This window comes from Euprymna scolopes, chromosome 6, assembly GCF_053919585.1.
Source record: "Euprymna scolopes isolate OS-2025 chromosome 6, ASM5391958v1, whole genome shotgun sequence".
NCBI classification, from domain to species: Eukaryota; Metazoa; Mollusca; class Cephalopoda; order Sepiida; family Sepiolidae; genus Euprymna; species Euprymna scolopes.
Genome location: NC_136487.1, coordinates 33058856 through 33068765, shown reverse-complemented (window position 1 = coordinate 33068765; position 9910 = coordinate 33058856). Strand labels below are relative to the sequence as shown.

At 31.0% G+C, this 9910-nt stretch overlaps 1 long non-coding RNA gene across 1 annotated transcript in view; it reads left to right on the top strand.

The window, feature by feature from the left end:
• Positions 1–9910, top strand: part of LOC145278313 (uncharacterized) — a 203019-nt gene that overhangs the window by 73980 nt on the left and 119129 nt on the right. The window lies entirely within an intron of this gene.

Here is a 9910-nt window from a genome sequence, read left to right as displayed (position 1 = left end):
GGGTAAAACTTTTGAGTATCAAAACCTATCTCTTTACAACCCTCTCCTTTTCATAACCTATCATACTTTCATCAATCATAGTCCATTTTCTGTAGGCTGTTTTTGAACCCAGTCAACGACGGGTACTTCTGCTAGTATAATATAATTATCTTTAAATATTATCACTTCTTTTACTACGGGAATATATAAAAAAAGAATTATAAACATATTTTTCAAAAAAAATCTTTGTAACTATCGTGCCCGTGGTAAGGTAGCAGGCCTAATTAAATTTACCCAAGGACCGGATTTAGCGACCTATGCTGTAAACATTATATGGATAATCTGAAATTAAAAAAGGAGAAAAATGACGTCATTTGTACCCTTTTGGAAATTTAAATAAAACATTTTACATTATAGCGACGTAAAACAAAATCGCATTATATATATATATATATATATATATATATATATGGAAAATCATTATTCATTTTGATTTCATTATATTAAATTCTACAATGTGTCCGATATACTAGAAGGGATATAAGCAGTATATATGGCATTAGTTTTAAATTGTAGTGTTTGTTTTATTTGTAAAATATTGGACAGTTTCGATAGTATTCCTCTTCGAAATAGTAATGTTTATTTTTATATATATAATATATATATATATAACTGTAAATAATGTTGTCTAGAATATATATTTCGTAATTCATAATTTAAATTGTTTTAGATTTCACTAAGTATAAAACCGTTGCATGCATTGGACAGCAACACATTACCTTGCTTATGGGTTGAGGGTCAGATGTGGTCGAGTGCGTGTTTGACACTTGGTCAAAGAATCCAGATGCCTTAGCAGAATGATAAAAGAAATGTTATTTTCTGACGGTGGTGAAGGGATGAACTTCTCAATTTTAAATTGGGATGACAGCCCTTGGAATACCCATTAGCACATATCACAAATCGTAGTTATAGCCATCTGTGAAATATGAAAAATGAAATTAAAAACAAAAGTTGTCATTTAAGTAGTGAAAGAATGACGAATGCATGTCAGGGAGAGATCCACCCCACAGGAAGGTTTGATAATAAGAAATAACTTGGACAACGGGTGTTGGGAGGAGAGTGCTGTTGGAATTGGTTTTCGAGTTTCATTAAAAGAAAGACGAAAGAGCTTTGAATGAGAGAGAAAGATAAGGCCAAATAGAATTGAAGAGAGATATAGTTTAAGAGTGAGCGAGAAATAAAGGAAAAAGAGATCCAGAAGAAAGAGGGAAAAGAGGAGGAAATTGTAATTTCGCATAGAGAGGAGGAAAAGTGCAAATTTATAAAATCAGTTGTTTTAGCAGATAAAAGGTTTTTCGCCTCGACAGACTAAGGGTGCGGATATGCCCTGTCTTGCCTCCCTTCACCCAAGACATGGATCTATGCTCTGTGAGTTTGGAGAATCTGAAAGTTAGTTTAAAATCCCCAAGCACGAGAAAGCTAATTAAACTTTGTTTTAAGCCAACAGGCCTGCATCCAAAAAAATTAGTTTGTTTTACTAAAGCACAGGGAAAAACACGAAACTAACTTTTTTTTTACACGAATTGTATCTGGAATTATCTTATGCAATAATTATTTTCATTTATAAGAAAGTAATCTCACAAGTTTTTGTTGATTATGTGATATGTTGATATATGGAGAATAAATTAGTTGATTGCAGATCTACTCTGAACTTGACACCAAGCTGTAGCTAAGAGAATCAACATACCAGTAACACCAGAGCATTTGTGGGAGAACTCAACACTGACGACGTACAGCGAACAGCCAGCATGTTAAAGATATTATCAACCAGACTTAGAATCGTGCAAATTTTGTGCACTCAGAATCAGCGAGTGTCTGATTGCATTTTGAAGAGTTCAATCACTAGACGAGATAAGTGTAAGAGTTAGCGCCCTTGTACTGAGGTCGACAACACGAGCTTCCCAGTCTGGTAACTCTAATTGATCTTGTGATACAGGATTGTGCGAAAACCTTCAGATGTGGTTACACAAGCACATACATTATTGATGCTCACACGCCCACATCGATCTTTTTAAAAAAGATATTATTTAATATAACTCAAAATCTTATGTCTTTTTTTTTCTTTCTTTTTTTCTACCCTATATAGTAGGGAGCTGGGTTGTCGTTGGTTTTTGGCAAAGATACTTGACAAATACCATTTCTCTACAGATATGCTATATTGAGCAAGATTAATGACACTACTTAACCCATACCTTAGGATCGGTGTAAATCCCTTAATTTCTCCAAGAATATTAGGCTAAAAGTTAGCAGGTTTGATCTTGAACTCGGCTTGATGGCTTCTTTATCCGTGCCTAGAACCACTAGATTAAGCAGACTTCCCCAATTGTGGATTTGAATAAATTGAATGGCTTCTATTCTAAGACTTGTTTTTAAATCCAAGATTTATTATGACTTGGAGAAATAATATGTTATGATTAGCTTTTACTGGTGATTATGGAATTAATCTTTAAACCTCATTTCTTTCAACATTTGCTTTCATCCTTGTAGGAAAATCTTGGAAAAGGAATCTGCTTTTAGAATTTGTGTTTAAACGTAAACTTTTCGTTTCTCACTCTTTCATTTTTCTTTGTTTTCTCATCTATTTTTTTCCTTCAGAATTACAAAATCTTTGGAAGCTTCAATTTGCTGGAAATTTTAAACATGATCTTCCGAACAAAAAATGAACAATAACAGAATGGCAAAATAAGAGAACAAAATTTATTCGACTGCCTCATTTGTTGAAACATTAACCTTTGGTTTTTCTTTGGGTTTTTTTTTTTTTTTTATCCATTTTTGGTCTTCAGGTTCCACAGTCAAAAGTTCAATTGATGAAATTAGTTTTATTTCTTGACTCTGGTTCCATACTTTTTCCAATTTTTTGATTCGAAATTTACTCTTGCAAAGTTGATTTTTAGATTTAGGCTTTTAAACGAATCAATAAACCAGTTTTTATTATTAGCGCAGTTTTGTAAATTTCTTCTCGCCCGTTTTTCAAAATGTGTTTCATTTATTCTTGGTCCTTCTTTTAACCTCTTTACGTTTTGAAATCTTATAAAAATAAGCAAAAAAAGTCTCTCAACATCTTGGAAACTGGTAACAATCTTGATCTTGTTTCAGATATCATTTATAAATAATTATTTATAAATGATTATTTATAAATAGGCAAGCCCTATTAATTTATACATAGACAAGCATTTCATTGTGGTTTGTTCTGTAATATATGTTCTAAGGCATGCACTTCAGGTCGGCCCTTATGCCAGACTGGTTTAGATGCGAAATGAAAAATAAAACAATATAGGATTGATATTTAAAATAAGATACGAACAAACAGGTCAGAGAGTACATAAGTATATTCTGGAAGGATTTAAATGGTCAAGGTATCCAATAATCATCATGGCTCTTGTTCAATCTCGAGAGACAATGGATACCCTCTGTAAGGGTAGCTGCATATGTAATTGTGAAGCAAGTGTTGTGTAATTCCAACTACTTGTTGTAGTTCCAATCGCAAAGTAAACAAAGAATAGGAAAGAACTTTGACTCGATTTTTTCTGCTGGAACAACCTTTATTTCTTCTTTCTCCCGCAATGCATGACTTCTTGTTACGGCTCTCACGTGATCGTCTTGTCGAAGAGCTCTCTTCATTTTATAGTCTTCTTTTTCCTTACTGTGACGTCATTTTGCACACGGTTCGGCATTTGCATATAGTCGTCCACGCTGTTACACCAACTATACCTCTCCTGAATTGACACCGCCTTATTCCAGCGGCAAAGATGAGTACAGTACGATTGAAAACCATGCCGAGAAAAACAAACAATTAAATAATACAAAAACAATTAAATAAATGCAAAAACAAAGAATTAAATAAATATAAAAACAAAAACTTGAATAAATGTAAAAAAAAGAATTAAATAAATATAAAAAAATAAAGAAGTGAATGAATGAATGAAAAAAAAACCCGAAAGCATTGAATAAATGAAAAAAAAAACGAAGCGATTGAATAAATGAAAAAAAACGAAGCGATTGAATAAATGTAAAAAAAAAACCGAAAGGACTGAATAAATGAAAAAAAAACCCTGAAAGCATTGAATAAACGAAAAAGAAAAAAAAAACCGAAACGATTGAATAAATGTAAAAAAAACAAAAAAAAATGAAAGGATTGAATAAATAAAAATAAAAAATGAAAGGATTGAATAAATGAAAAAAAAAATGAAAGGATTGAATAAATGAAAAAAAAATGAAAGGATTGAATAAATGAAAAAAAAATGAAAGGATTGAATAAATGAAAAAAAATGAAAGGATTGAATAAATGAAAAAAAAATGAAAGGATTGAATAAATGAAAAAAATGAAAGGATTGAATAAATGAAAAAAAATGAAAGGATTGAATAAATGAAAAAAAAAACCCCGAAACGATTGAATAAATGTAAAAAAAAAAACACCGAAAGCATTGAATAAATGTTAAAAAAAAACACCGAAAGCATTGAATAAATGTTAAAAAAAAACACCGAAAGCATTGAATAAATGGAAAAAAAACCCGAAACGATTGAATAAATGAAAAAAAACCGAAACGATTGAATAAATGTAAAAAAAGAAACAACAAAAAAAACCCCGAAACGATTGAATAAATGTAAAAAAAGAAACAACAAAAAAAACCCGAAACGATTGAATAAATAAAAAAAAACCGAAACGATTGAATAAATGTAAAAAAAGAAACAAAAAAAAAACCCCGAAACGATTGAATAAATGTAAAAAGCAAAGAATTGAATAAATTACAAGATTCCATAATAAAGTAGATCTTCTGTAGGCACCGCCAAAACTGGGGGGGGGGAGGTCAGTACTTTTTGACGGACTGTCTTTTTAAAAATCTACCAAAAATCAGGTAATTATCCCATCAATACGAAATTTTCAGCGATTATTAGAAGAATGAACTTTATAACAGTGTACTTATTTTTCATAAACGATATTTATATATATATATATATATATATATATATATATATATATTTTGCTTACAACCCCCCCTTGTTTTGAAGTGGGAACAAATATGCTTAAAATAACCATCTGAAACTGAACAAAACATATTGTGTTGTTGTAAGGGACAGAATTATAGATTAAAAAAAAACAAAAAAACTTGTTTGCATACCTTATTTTGACGTCTGAATATCAGAACTTCAATTGTGTTTAATTATCCCGCTTTTGAGTTTTGAAGTGTGAAATTCGGTGAATATGTTAAGTAAAATAATTAATTTAAGTTAAGCAAAACAAAAGAATTTTTTTTTAATATTTATACGAAAAAAGCCATTTTAAAATTTTTGATAAATAAATTAACAATTTTTTTTAGCGAGCCGAATAATGCATGACCATTATTAAACAGGGCATGCTTTGAATAATCGATACAAAAAAAAAATTCGATAAATATTGTGCCCTTTGTGTTAAAAATAGCATCATTTTTTTCGATCCCGTTTGAAAACGTTTGCCGCCTTTCGACTACGGTGGACCAAACGCGCTGAAATAAAAAATTTTATTCTGCTTTAAATTACCCCCCCCCATTTTTGGGAGCCTGGCCCCCACATACATACACATTAAAGACCAAACTCAAATGGTCACCCATCTGGTACTGGCCAGCCTCAGCTTAATAATACATTGAAATTTTCGTCACTGAAAAATAAGTTTTTTTGGCCTGTTTGGTCTTCCATAGTTTTCTCCTTATCAAACGCAAACGTAAACAGAGTCGATCTAAACTCTACATCGACGCGAAATATCTGGTTACCTATATGAATAAGTGGAATTATTTGAAATTCAGGTACTTATATTATAATATTTTTGCATATTCTCTTAAAAAATCATCCTAAATCTTAGTTAGACAATAAATAAATAAATTAATTATTTCAAAAACCTTTTTTTTTAAATATATAAGTACGTTTTTTGTGCAAGACAAAAAATGTCAATTGTTAACTTTTTGGGAAAATTTAACATTTAAAATTGAATTAAAAATAGTAGAAAAAGTTTTACATTATTCTGTTTTCTATATGATAAAATCCAGGGTTTTATCTTTCTGGAAAAAAAAAAAAGTTACTCAGAAATAATGGATTTTAATAAATGTAATTTAGTTTTAAAAAACAACAACTTGATTTTGCGGCCATTTTTGGCGGTGCCTAATCTTCTGGGATTAGATTTGACATATTAGAAAAGTAGCATAAACTAGGTACAATCTAGCCTATGACCAAGAAACAGCCGAAGATGTGACTATGAAGAAGTATAGAAGCTACTGTATTAGGCCAGAGAAGTAATCACAAAATCTTATTAGATGAACAATTCTGTTTTAGAATTTATCTATATTAGTAAAACCACAGCTTTCTTTATAGAAACAAATAGATTCTTATTTTCTTTGGGAATGTTTAAAGACTTTATCGTCCCAACACTATATAACTCGGTGTACTGCTTCTTTATCAGCCGCCTCTTTTTACATGTTAACTTTAATGTTGTTTCTGCCTCTCTTCTACTTCATGATTGGTTTCTATGCTTCTAAGAGTATTGTAACTTGTATACATAGATTCTTGTTTTGTTCTTGATTTGGTTATTCTGTTTTTTAGGGCATATCAACCATTTTCAGATTATTTAATGTGGAACGCAGTTATTTTGGTAAATGTTCTTGGGTTTCAATGTCTTTAATAGAATTTTTTAAAAAAATTTTCACTTATCTTTTGTAACTCACGTTCACCCCCTAACATCATCGACACTTGGACGTAAGAGGTTACTATTTGGGACCATGCTTAGGAAAGATGAACAGGATGTTGGGTTACGTTACAATCAGGGAAACAGGTAGCAGGAAGGGAACTCCAAAGTCTAGATATTCGAGAAAAGAAACTATTAGAGTAGAAAGCTTTTTGGCATTCAGGGACCTTAACAGTGAAGGGGTGAGATTTTGTTGCTAAGCAGGTTTGTCAGAGATATGTACATTGAGGGGAGCATGTTTTGTGGATTATTTTGTTTTGTATGCATATATTTTGTAAATAAACCATCGACAATTGATAAATTCTATTTCATCTATAGATAGAATCTTAACAGGTGTTACCACGTATGGTAATAATGGTTCTGGGAGTAACAGCAATTGTGATTCTATACTCACTAAGGCTCTCAAATTCAGGTCTCCTCACTAAATGCAGTTGTGGATATGACACAAGGCAGTGGAAAGCAGAGAGACAGCTTAAGAAGCTTAGGTAGAAAAAAATAAGGTTTTATTTTGTTTTGTATTATCAAAGGCTAAAGGCTACTCGAGGATTAATGAGTGTAAGGTAGTCAGTGAGACAATAACATAGTGATCGTAAGTGGTAGAATTTGGTAGAATTTGATTATTTAAGGGGACAGCTTAACAAGAACTTGTTTGCATTAAACTTGAAGACGACCATATTGTAGTCAGCTTGAAGGCAAGTCTGCAGTATAGAGTTCCATAAGTGAGCACTTCTAGAAAAAAAACTATGTTCATCGAATTTACGTTTCGATTTAGGCATAGATAGAAAGTGGAGAAAGATAAATTTTGGAATGATCAGTGAAATAATGGAGCGAATATCTTGCCTAAAGAATCTCTGAGGAAGTTTAATGTTACGTCCAAAAGAAGTTTTCTTTACTCAGTGGATGGATACTACTATTCTACGTCAGATTTTGTGAGGGTAATAGTAGCTATGATAAGACTAACATCTAACTTTGCCTCGATGGAGGTCAAGTAAATAGAAACTGCAGATCCCCCATTTCCCCATATTTGGGTGTTATCATCGTATACACCTTTACGTTGATAACTAAGGCCTTTCTTTTGAACATTAACTTATTTCAAAGGGTTTATTTAATTCGAAACACAAGTAGGGCCGAGTTGCTAAGTTAGAATTACGTCCAAAGGGCCGACATATGACGGTCATGTGCAGAGCCTCGATAATTACTCGAAACTTGAAAATAATACAAAATACTGACAGAAATCCACTCAAATGCCATCGCGATATGTATTGGGTGGATTTCTAACAGCATATCGGCCATCTTGTTGTCATTCTAACTTAGCAACTCGACATTACCTATGGTTGAAATCGAATAAAGGCTTTAAAATAAGTTAAAACATCCAAAACAGCAAAGTAGAAGAGTAACATATCTTACTTTTATTAACATTTCTTTTATTATAGAGTAGTTTCTTTACCATTTTTTTTTTTCAGTTTGTTTCTATAGTAATAAATGCGTCCTACTGGTTTTTTTTTTCACTGATTGTTGCATATATTCTTTTAATGATGGTCTATTAAGCAGATTTTTCAAAAGTTTATAAATGTCTAACCCAACTCCGATGTTTAATATCATAAAAAAAAAAAAAAAAAAAACTCGTGTTGAATTAAGATAAACATTAAAAATATCTAAGGCAGATTTCCATAATTTTAGAGAAAAAAATAATTATTCAATTTTTGGCTTTTAATTTTTGGACTACCATAGATTAAGAACCAACTTTGAAGATAATTTCTTTTAATAGAATTGTTCAAATTTTATGTTGCGTTTCTGTTTCGTATGCAAGTTTAACGTAAAATGATCCCTTTATAATGTTGATATCTTTCACCGATTTCTTCAACATCCATGAAAACATTAATTCAACTTTCATTTGGAAAAAACAGTCTTGAATCAGGTAAACAGCAAAGTTTTACATTTTTTTTTTTTTTTTTTTTTTGCATGTTACTGTCCAATTTTAAGAGGAGAGTTTAGTTTGTAAAATAAGCTTAACATAAAATGCTCCCCGTCCCACCTGCTTAAAATTCAGAATAACTATTTGTAAACCGAAATTGCTTTGTATTAATAACTGTTCAAAAAATCAAGTAGAAGGTGCACTTTACATTAATCATCATTCGAAAACGGAATTTCATCTCCCTTCCTACGATACTGGTGCTACCACATCAAGCTGTCTGAAGGTCTTGGCTTCCTAACATAAAAAAATACCAAACATTGATGCCAGTGTTTGCTTTCTACTGTTCCCTTTGCAAAACTCAATCATGTTCTGCATAGCTAAAAAGCAAAAATTTTCCTTCGTATTATTTGGATTCATCGGACTACTGTTCTCATCTTGAGTATGATTTTCACAACGTTTCGGTCAGTGTAACCTCCGACCTTCTTCTGATGTATCTTGTCAAACTCGGGAATGTTTCTATCGAAACGTGAAAATCACACTCGAGATGAGAACAGTAGTCCGATGAATCCAAATAATACAAATAACAAATCCTTATCTCAAAAATTCAAAAACGTCAAAAGTTTTCCTCTACGAAACTATTAAACCAAACGGCATGAATAAATATTTGAAAATATTAAGTATTTGAAGCGTAAAAACTTTAACTAAATGACCGAGTTCGGCATTAACTCCCAAAAAAGGTTGATCTGCTGCTGTAAAACCAAACAAACCAAATGCCATGAATAAATATTTGAAAATATCAAGATATTAAAGCATAGAAAACTTTTACTAAAATGGTCGGATTAGGATTTAAATATCCCAGAAAGGGTTGATATGCCATAAAACAAAACAACCCCTTCCACTAAAATTAAATATTTTTTTAATCTGAAAATTTGATCATTAATCGATAAAATTGTGAAATTTTTTTTTTAAAAATCATACGATTGGTAAATTTTGATTTTTAAATATTTAAAATTTTAAAAATCATACAAAAATTCAATCATTCAAATATTTTTATCTTAAATATTTTTATGAATAATTAAAAAAAAAAGCCGTCTTTACTTTGAAAGCAGCTCAAGTAAAAGTTAGTTTTTTTGTTTGTTTGTTTTTTAATCCTAAAATTCGCTTTCATGGATAAAACTTAGAAGTCGGAGATTCAAGAACCAGAATCATGTTTGTGGAGATCTATTTACACATTTTGGTACGGA